Raw genomic sequence first — 9,536 nt, 5'->3', positions numbered from 1 at the left:
GGAATCGATATGGACTCCTTCAATTAAAATGGTAAAAACCTAAGAAAAAGCAGATGAATCAGTTAATGTAAGTAATTAACCTACCATGAGATGGGACTTTGTCAAATGGAAATTGAGTTTCTTAGCTCACACGGGAGGTTTCAACAACTCATTCAAAATGCAACCCTTTTGTAAATGGCAATTCTTTGCCGTGACCGGATTCACACCAGGGTTCCTGCGGCCACAACGCAGAGTAGTAAAACACTATACGATCACAGCGAGCTACCAAAGATTGCTGTAAGCCTACTCATGCTGTGACAGAGACCTGTACAAGTTGGCTGAACTCTTCATTAGAGCTCGAAATGAATCACTGAAGAACCAGCTGAACTTGAGAAGTTCTTTGAAAAAGTTCCCTTTTCTGTTAAATTGGAAATCTCAATTGCATCCTCCTCACATCTTTTCTCTCTCTCATCCCTCTCATCACTCCAAATTCTCAGACTCATTGGTTGAGAAAAGCAAGAACATTCTCCACTTTCCACCAATGTGTTCAATGACAGTATGAAAAGGCTCTGCTGAGATTCGAACTCAGGATCTCCTGTTACTAGACAGGCGCTTTAAAACTAAGCCACAGCGCCTGTAGATGCCAAGTATGTTGCAGGTAAGAACACCGCCACACATAATCAAACATGTCTCATTCATTTAACCCATATCTCTGTCTTGCAAAATCACGTCACAAAACAGATGTTATTTACTAATATTGGAATCGATATGGACTCCTTCAATTGTCTAGCAACAGGGTTTGTTAAGCTATGTTTTGGGACCCAAAGTGGGCCTGAGTATGTGAGAGGTGGGCAGCGAGATATCAGTAAACATTTTGAGTCACAAGCTATTTCTTCTTCATTATTCTTCTCATTTCGGTCATCCGAGGACAGTACATTTTTCATTTGGGTCTCGAACTGAATAAACTCAAGATAACTCTGACATGGATTCTTAAACTATGGTTTGGGTCCCAAAGTGGGAATATCGCGAGATATGAGTAAACCTTCAGATCATAATCATACACGATTTCTTCTCATTATCGGTTGGTCGGTTTCAGAAACTACATTCTCATTGGATCTCGAAAAATATGAATAAAAACCTAAGAAAAAGCAGATGAATCAGTTAATGTAAGTAATTAACCTACCATGAGATGGGGACTTTGTCAAATGAAAGTTATGAGTTTCTTAGCTCACACGGGAGGTTTTCAACTCATTCAAAATGCAACCCTTTTGTAAATGGCAATTCTTTGCCGTGCCCCGGATTCAGACCGGGGTTCCTGCGGCCACAACGCAGAGTACTAAACCTATACGATCACAGCGAGCTACCAAAATTGCTTGTAAAGCCTACTCATGCTTGACAAGACCTGTACAAGTTGGCTGAACTCTTCATTTAGAGCTCGAAATGAATCAACTGAAGAACCAGCTGAACTTGAGACAGTTGGTACGTTGTAATTCTTTGAAAAAGTTCCCTTTTTCTGTTAAATTGGAAATCTCAATTGCATCCTCCTCACATCTTTTCTCCTCTCATCACTCCTCAATTCTCAAGACTCATTGGTTGAGAAAAGCAGAACATTCTCCACCAATGTGTTCAATGACATGTATGAAAAGGCTCTGCTGAGATTCGAACTCAGGATCTCCTGTTTACTAGACAGGCGCTTTAACCAACTAAGCCACAGCGCCTGTAGATGCCAATTATTGCAGGTAAGAACACCGCCACACGTATTTATATCAAACATGTCTCATTCATTTAACCCATATCTCTGTCTTGCAAAATCACGTCACAAAACAGATGTTATTTACTAATATTGGAATCGATATGGACTCCTTCAATTGTCTAGCAACAGGGTGGTTAAGCTATGTTTTTGGACCTAAAAGTGGGCCTGAGTATGTGAGAGGTGGGCAGCGAGATATCAGTAAACATTTTGAGTCACAAGCTATTTCTTCTTCATTTCGGTCATCCGAGGACAGTACATTTTCATTTGGGTCTCGAACTGATAACTCAAGATACTCTGACATGGATTCTTAAACTATGGTTTGGGACCAAAGTGGGAATATCGCGAGATATGAGTAAACATTCAGAATCATACACGATTTCTTCATCATTTTGGTCGTTTCTGGGAAACTACATTTCTCAGTTGGATCTCGAGATTAAAAATGGTAAAAACCTAAGAAAAAGCAGATGAATCAGTTAATGTAAGTAATTAACCTACCATGAGATGGGGACTTTGTCAAATGGAAGAGTTATTGAGTTTCTTAGCTCACACGGGAGGTTTCAACTCATTCAAAATGCAACTCTTTTGTAAATGGCAATTCTTTGCCGTGACCCGGATTCAGACCGGGGTTCCTGCGGCCACAACGCAGAGTACTAAACACTATACGATCACAGCGAGCTACCAAAGATTGCTTGTAAAGCCTACTCATGCTCTGACAGAGACCTGTACAAGTTGGCTGAACTCTTCATTTAGAGCTCGAAATGAATCAACTGAAGAACCAGCTGAACTTGAGACAGTTGGTACGTTGTAATTCTTTGAAAAGTTCCCTTTTTCTGTTAAATTGGAAAATCTCAATTGCATCCTCCTCACATCTTTTCTCCTCTCATCACTCCAAATTCTCAAGACTCATTGGTTGAGAAAGCAGAACATTCTCCACTTTCCACCAATGTGTTCAATGACATGTATGAAAAGGCTCTGCTGAGATTCGAACTCAGGATCTCCTGTTTACTAGACAGGCGCTTTAACCAACTAAGCCACAGCGCCTGTAGATGCCAAGTATGTTGCAGGTAAGAACACCGCCACACGTATTTATATCAAACATGTCTCATTCATTTAACCCATATCTCTGTCTTGCAAAATCACGTCACAAAACAGATGTTATTTACTAATATTGGAATCGATATGGACTCCTTCAATTGTCTAGCAACAGGGTTGTTAAGCTATGTTTTGGGACCCAAAGTGGGCCTGAGTATGTGAGAGGTGGGCAGCGAGATATCAGTAAACATTTTGAGTCACAAGCTATTTCTTCTTCATTTCGGTCATCCGAGGACAGTACATTTTTCATTTGGGTCTCGAACTGAATAAACTCAAGATACTCTGACATGGATTCTTAAACTATGGTTTGGGACCCAAAGTGGGAATATCGCGAGATATGAGTAAACATTCAGAATCATACACGATTTCTTCATCATTTTGGTCGTTTCGGGGAAACTACATTTCTCAGTTGGATCTCGAGATTAAAATGGTAAAAACCTAAGAAAAAGCAGATGAATCAGTTAATGTAAGTAATTAACCTATCATGAGATGGGGACTTTGTCAAATGGAAGAGTTATTGAGTTACTTAGCTCACACGGGAGGTTTCAACTCATTCAAAATACAACCCTTTTGAAATGGCAATTCTTTGCCGTGACCCGGATTCAGACCGGGGTTCCTGCGGCCACAACGCAGAGTACTAAACACTATACGATCACAGCGAGCTACCAAAGATTGCTTGTAAAGCCTACTCATGCTCTGACAGAGACCTGTACAAGTTGGCTGAACACTTCCTTTAGCGCTCTAAATGAATCAACTGAAGAACCAGCTGAACTTGAGACAGTTGGTACGTTGTAATTCTTTGAAAAAGTTCCCTTTTTCTGTTAAATTGGAAAATCTCAATTGCATCCTCCTCACATCTTTTCTCCTCTCATCACTCCAAATTCTCAAGACTCATTGGTTGAGAAAAGCAGAACATTCTCCACTTTCCACCAATGTGTTCAATGACATGTATGAAAAGCTCTGATGAGATTCGAACTCAGGATCTCCTGTTTACTAGACAGGCGCTTTAACCAACTAAGCCACAGCGCCTGTCGATGCCAAGTATGTTGCAGGTAAGAACACCGCCACACGTATTTATATCAAACATGTTTCATTCATTTAACCCGTATCTCTGTCTTGCAAAATCACATCACAAAACAGATGTTATTTACTAATATTGGAATCGATATGGACTCCTTCAATTGTCTAGCAACAGGGTTTGTTAAGCTATGTTTTGGGACCCAAAGTGGGCCTGAGTATGTGAGAGGTGGGCAGCGAGATATCAGTAAACATTTTGAATCACAAGCTATTTCTTCTTCATTTCGGTCATCCGAGGACAGTACATTTTTCATTTGGGTCTCGAACTGAATAAACTCAAGATACTCTGACATGGATTCTTAAACTATGGTTTGGGACCCAAAGTGGGAATATCGCGAGATATGAGTAAACATTCAGAATCATACACGATTTCTTCATCATTTTGGTCGTTTCGGGGAAACTACATTTCTCAGTTGGATCTCGAGATAAAAAATGGTAAAAACCTAAGAAAAAGCAGATGAATCAGTTAATGTAAGTAATTAACCTACCATGAGATGGGGACTTTGTCAAATGGAAGAGTTATTGAGTTTCTTAGCTCACACAGGAGGTTTCAACTCATTCAAAATACAACCCTTTTGAAATGGCAATTCTTTGCCGTGACCCGGATTCAGACCGGGGTTCCTGCGGCCACAACGCAGAGTACTAAACACTATACGATCACAGCGAGCTACCAAAGATTGCTTGTAAAGCCTACTCATGCTCTGACAGAGACCTGTACAAGTTGGCTGAACTCTTCCTTTAGCGCTCTAAATGAATCAACTGAAGAACCAGCTGAACTTGAGACAGTTGGTACGTTGTAATTCTTTGAAAAAGTTCCCTTTTTCTGTGAAATTGGAAAATCTCAATTGCATCCTCCTCACATCTTTTCTCCTCTCATCACTCCAAATTCTCAAGACTCATTGGTTGAGAAAGCAGAACATTCTCCACTTTCCACCAATGTGTTCAATGACATGTATGAAAAGGCTCTGCTGAGATTCGAACTCAGGATCTCCTGTTTACTAGACAGGCGCTTTAACCAACTAAGCCACAGCGCCTGTAGATGCCAAGTATGTTGCAGGTAAGAACACCGCCACACGTATTTATATCAAACATGTCTCATTCATTTAACCCATATCTCTGTCTTGCAAAATCACGTCACAAAACAGATGTTATTTACTAATATTGGAATCGATATGGACTCCTTCAATTGTCTAGCAACAGGGTTTGTTAAGCTATGTTTTGGGACCCAAAGTGGGCCTGAGTATGTGAGAGGTGGGCAGCGAGATATCAGTAAACATTTTGAGTCACAAGCTATTTCTTCTTCATTTCGGTCATCCGAGGACAGTACATTTTTCATTTGGGTCTCGAACTGAATAAACTCAAGATACTCTGACATGGATTCTTAAACTATGGTTTGGGACCCAAAGTGGGAATATCGCGAGATATGAGTAAACATTCAGAATCATACACGATTTCTTCATCATTTTGGTCGTTTCGGGGAAACTACATTTCTCAGTTGGATCTCGAGATTAAAAATGGTAAAAACCTAAGAAAAAGCAGATGAATCAGTTAATGTAAGTAATTAACCTATCATGAGATGGGGACTTTGTCAAATGGAAGAGTTATTGAGTTTCTTAGCTCACACGGGAGGTTTCAACTCATTCAAAATACAACCCTTTTGAAATGGCAATTCTTTGCCGTGACCCGGATTCAGACCGGGGTTCCTGCGGCCACAACGCAGAGTACTAAACACTATACGATCACAGCGAGCTACCAAAGATTGCTTGTAAAGCCTACTCATGCTCTGACAGAGACCTGTACAAGTTGGCTGAACACTTCCTTAGCGCTCTAAATGAATCAACTGAAGAACCAGCTGAACTTGAGACAGTTGGTACGTTGTAATTCTTTGAAAAAGTTCCCTTTTTCTGTTAAATTGGAAAATCTCAATTGCATCCTCCTCACATCTTTTCTCCTCTCATCACTCCAAATTCTCAAGACTCATTGGTTGAGAAAAGCAGAACATTCTCCACTTTCCACCAATGTGTTCAATGACATGTATGAAAAGGCTCTGATGAGATTCGAACTCAGGATCTCCTGTTTACTAGACAGGCGCTTTAACCAACTAAGCCACAGCGCCTGTCGATGCCAAGTATGTTGCAGGTAAGAACACCGCCACACGTATTTATATCAAACATGTCTCATTCATTTAACCCATATCTCTGTCTTGCAAAATCACATCACAAAACAGATGTTATTTACTAATATTGGAATCGATATGGACTCCTTCAATTGTCTAGCAACAGGGTTTGTTAAGCTATGTTTTGGGACCCAAAGTGGGCCTGAGTATGTGAGAGGTGGGCAGCGAGATATCAGTAAACATTTTGAATCACAAGCTATTTCTTCTTCATTTCGGTCATCCGAGGACAGTACATTTTTCATTTGGGTCTCGAACTGAATAAACTCAAGATACTCTGACATGGATTCTTAAACTATGGTTTGGGACCCAAAGTGGGAATATCGCGAGATATGAGTAAACATTCAGAATCATACACGATTTCTTCATCATTTTGGTCATTTCGGGGAAACTACATTTCTCAGTTGGATCTCGAGATAAAAAATGGTAAAAACCTAAGAAAAAGCAGATGAATCAGTTAATGTAAGTAATTAACCTACCATGAGATGGGGACTTTGTCAAATGGAAGAGTTATTGAGTTTCTTAGCTCACACAGGAGGTTTCAACTCATTCAAAATACAACCCTTTTGAAATGGCAATTCTTTGCCGTGACCCGGATTCAGACCGGGGTTCCTGCGGCCACAACGCAGAGTACTAAACACTATACGATCACAGCGAGCTACCAAAGATTGCTTGTAAAGCCTACTCATGCTCTGACAGAGACCTGTACAAGTTGGCTGAACTCTTCCTTTAGCGCTCTAAATGAATCAACTGAAGAACCAGCTGAACTTGAGACAGTTGGTACGTTGTAATTCTTTGAAAAAGTTCCCTTTTTCTGTGAAATTGGAAAATCTCAATTGCATCCTCCTCACATCTTTTCTCCTCTCATCACTCCAAATTCTCAAGACTCATTGGTTGAGAAAAGCAGAACATTCTCCACTTTCCACCAATGTGTTCAATGACATGTATGAAAAGGCTCTGCTGAGATTCGAACTCAGGATCTCCTGTTTACTAGACAGGCGCTTTAACCAACTAAGCCACAGCGCCTGTAGATGCCAAGTATGTTGCAGGTAAGAACACCGCCACACGTATTTATATCAAACATGTCTCATTCATTTAACCCATATCTCTGTCTTGCAAAATCACGTCACAAAACAGATGTTATTTACTAATATTGGAATCGATATGGACTCCTTCAATTGTCTAGCAACAGGGTTTGTTAAGCTATGTTTTGGGACCCAAAGTGGGCCTGAGTATGTGAGAGGTGGGCAGCGAGATATCAGTAAACATTTTGAGTCACAAGCTATTTCTTCTTCATTTCGGTCATCCGAGGACAGTACATTTTTCATTTGGGTCTCGAACTGAATAAACTCAAGATACTCTGACATGGATTCTTAAACTATGGTTTGGGACCCAAAGTGGGAATATCGCGAGATATGAGTAAACATTCAGAATCATACACGATTTCTTCATCATTTTGGTCGTTTCGGGGAAACTACATTTCTCAGTTGGATCTCGAGATTAAAAATGGTAAAAACCTAAGAAAAAGCAGATGAATCAGTTAATGTAAGTAATTAACCTATCATGAGATGGGGACTTTGTCAAATGGAAGAGTTATTGAGTTTCTTAGCTCACACGGGAGGTTTCAACTCATTCAAAATACAACCCTTTTGAAATGGCAATTCTTTGCCGTGACCCGGATTCAGACCGGGGTTCCTGCGGCCACAACGCAGAGTACTAAACACTATACGATCACAGCGAGCTACCAAAGATTGCTTGTAAAGCCTACTCATGCTCTGACAGAGACCTGTACAAGTTGGCTGAACACTTCCTTTAGCGCTCTAAATGAATCAACTGAAGAACCAGCTGAACTTGAGACAGTTGGTACGTTGTAATTCTTTGAAAAAGTTCCCTTTTTCTGTTAAATTGGAAAATCTCAATTGCATCCTCCTCACATCTTTTCTCCTCTCATCACTCCAAATTCTCAAGACTCATTGGTTGAGAAAAGCAGAACATTCTCCACTTTCCACCAATGTGTTCAATGACATGTATGAAAAGGCTCTGATGAGATTCGAACTCAGGATCTCCTGTTTACTAGACAGGCGCTTTAACCAACTAAGCCACAGCGCCTGTCGATGCCAAGTATGTTGCAGGTAAGAACACCGCCACACGTATTTATATCAAACATGTCTCATTCATTTAACCCATATCTCTGTCTTGCAAAATCACATCACAAAACAGATGTTATTTACTAATATTGGAATCGATATGGACTCCTTCAATTGTCTAGCAACAGGGTTTGTTAAGCTATGTTTTGGGACCCAAAGTGGGCCTGAGTATGTGAGAGGTGGGCAGCGAGATATCAGTAAACATTTTGAATCACAAGCTATTTCTTCTTCATTTCGGTCATCCGAGGACAGTACATTTTTCATTTGGGTCTCGAACTGAATAAACTCAAGATACTCTGACATGGATTCTTAAACTATGGTTTGGGACCCAAAGTGGGAATATCGCGAGATATGAGTAAACATTCAGAATCATACACGATTTCTTCATCATTTTGGTCGTTTCGGGGAAACTACATTTCTCAGTTGGATCTCGAGATAAAAAATGGTAAAAACCTAAGAAAAAGCAGATGAATCAGTTAATGTAAGTAATTAACCTACCATGAGATGGGGACTTTGTCAAATGGAAGAGTTATTGAGTTTCTTAGCTCACACAGGAGGTTTCAACTCATTCAAAATACAACCCTTTTGAAATGGCAATTCTTTGCCGTGACCCGGATTCAGACCGGGGTTCCTGCGGCCACAACGCAGAGTACTAAACACTATACGATCACAGCGAGCTACCAAAGATTGCTTGTAAAGCCTACTCATGCTCTGACAGAGACCTGTACAAGTTGGCTGAACTCTTCCTTTAGCGCTCTAAATGAATCAACTGAAGAACCAGCTGAACTTGAGACAGTTGGTACGTTGTAATTCTTTGAAAAAGTTCCCTTTTTCTGTGAAATTGGAAAATCTCAATTGCATCCTCCTCACATCTTTTCTCCTCTCATCACTCCAAATTCTCAAGACTCATTGGTTGAGAAAAGCAGAACATTCTCCACTTTCCACCAATGTGTTCAATGACATGTATGAAAAGGCTCTGCTGAGATTCGAACTCAGGATCTCCTGTTTACTAGACAGGCGCTTTAACCAACTAAGCCACAGCGCCTGTAGATGCCAAGTATGTTGCAGGTAAGAACACCGCCACACGTATTTATATCAAACATGTCTCATTCATTTAACCCATATCTCTGTCTTGCAAAATCACGTCACAAAACAGATGTTATTTACTAATATTGGAATCGATATGGACTCCTTCAATTGTTTAGCAACAGGGTTTGTTAAGCTATGTTTTGGGACCCAAAGTGGGCCTGAGTATGTGAGAGGTGGGCAGCGAGATATCAGTAAACATTTTGAGTCACAAGCTATTTCTTCTTCA

The 9,536-nt window shown here is 40.4% G+C and overlaps 7 non-coding genes across 7 annotated transcripts; all 7 read right to left on the bottom strand.

Annotated features, from left to right (window-relative positions):
• Positions 1-1,623: 1,623 nt before the first annotated feature.
• On the bottom strand, positions 1,624-1,697 carry trnat-agu (transfer RNA threonine (anticodon AGU)). Its single transcript has one exon. It is a non-coding gene; the product is annotated as a tRNA-Thr (tRNA).
• Positions 1,698-2,699: 1,002 nt separating this feature from the next.
• trnat-agu (transfer RNA threonine (anticodon AGU)) lies at positions 2,700-2,773 on the bottom strand. Its single transcript has one exon. It is a non-coding gene; the product is annotated as a tRNA-Thr (tRNA).
• A 2,088-nt stretch (positions 2,774-4,861) lies between these two features.
• On the bottom strand, positions 4,862-4,935 carry trnat-agu (transfer RNA threonine (anticodon AGU)). The gene has a single exon. It is a non-coding gene; the product is annotated as a tRNA-Thr (tRNA).
• A 1,008-nt stretch (positions 4,936-5,943) lies between these two features.
• trnat-agu (transfer RNA threonine (anticodon AGU)) lies at positions 5,944-6,017 on the bottom strand. Its single transcript has one exon. It is a non-coding gene; the product is annotated as a tRNA-Thr (tRNA).
• Positions 6,018-7,026: 1,009 nt separating this feature from the next.
• On the bottom strand, positions 7,027-7,100 carry trnat-agu (transfer RNA threonine (anticodon AGU)). The gene has a single exon. It is a non-coding gene; the product is annotated as a tRNA-Thr (tRNA).
• A 1,009-nt stretch (positions 7,101-8,109) lies between these two features.
• trnat-agu (transfer RNA threonine (anticodon AGU)) lies at positions 8,110-8,183 on the bottom strand. The gene has a single exon. It is a non-coding gene; the product is annotated as a tRNA-Thr (tRNA).
• Positions 8,184-9,192: 1,009 nt separating this feature from the next.
• trnat-agu (transfer RNA threonine (anticodon AGU)) lies at positions 9,193-9,266 on the bottom strand. Its single transcript has one exon. It is a non-coding gene; the product is annotated as a tRNA-Thr (tRNA).
• Between the last annotated feature and the right edge of the window lie 270 nt (positions 9,267-9,536).

This window comes from Oncorhynchus kisutch, linkage group LG24 (genome assembly GCF_002021735.2).
Source record: "Oncorhynchus kisutch isolate 150728-3 linkage group LG24, Okis_V2, whole genome shotgun sequence".
Lineage (NCBI taxonomy): Eukaryota > Metazoa > Chordata > Actinopteri > Salmoniformes > Salmonidae > Oncorhynchus > Oncorhynchus kisutch.
Note: the sequence above shows the minus strand (reverse complement) of the source record. Positions and strands in the feature narration are given on the sequence as shown.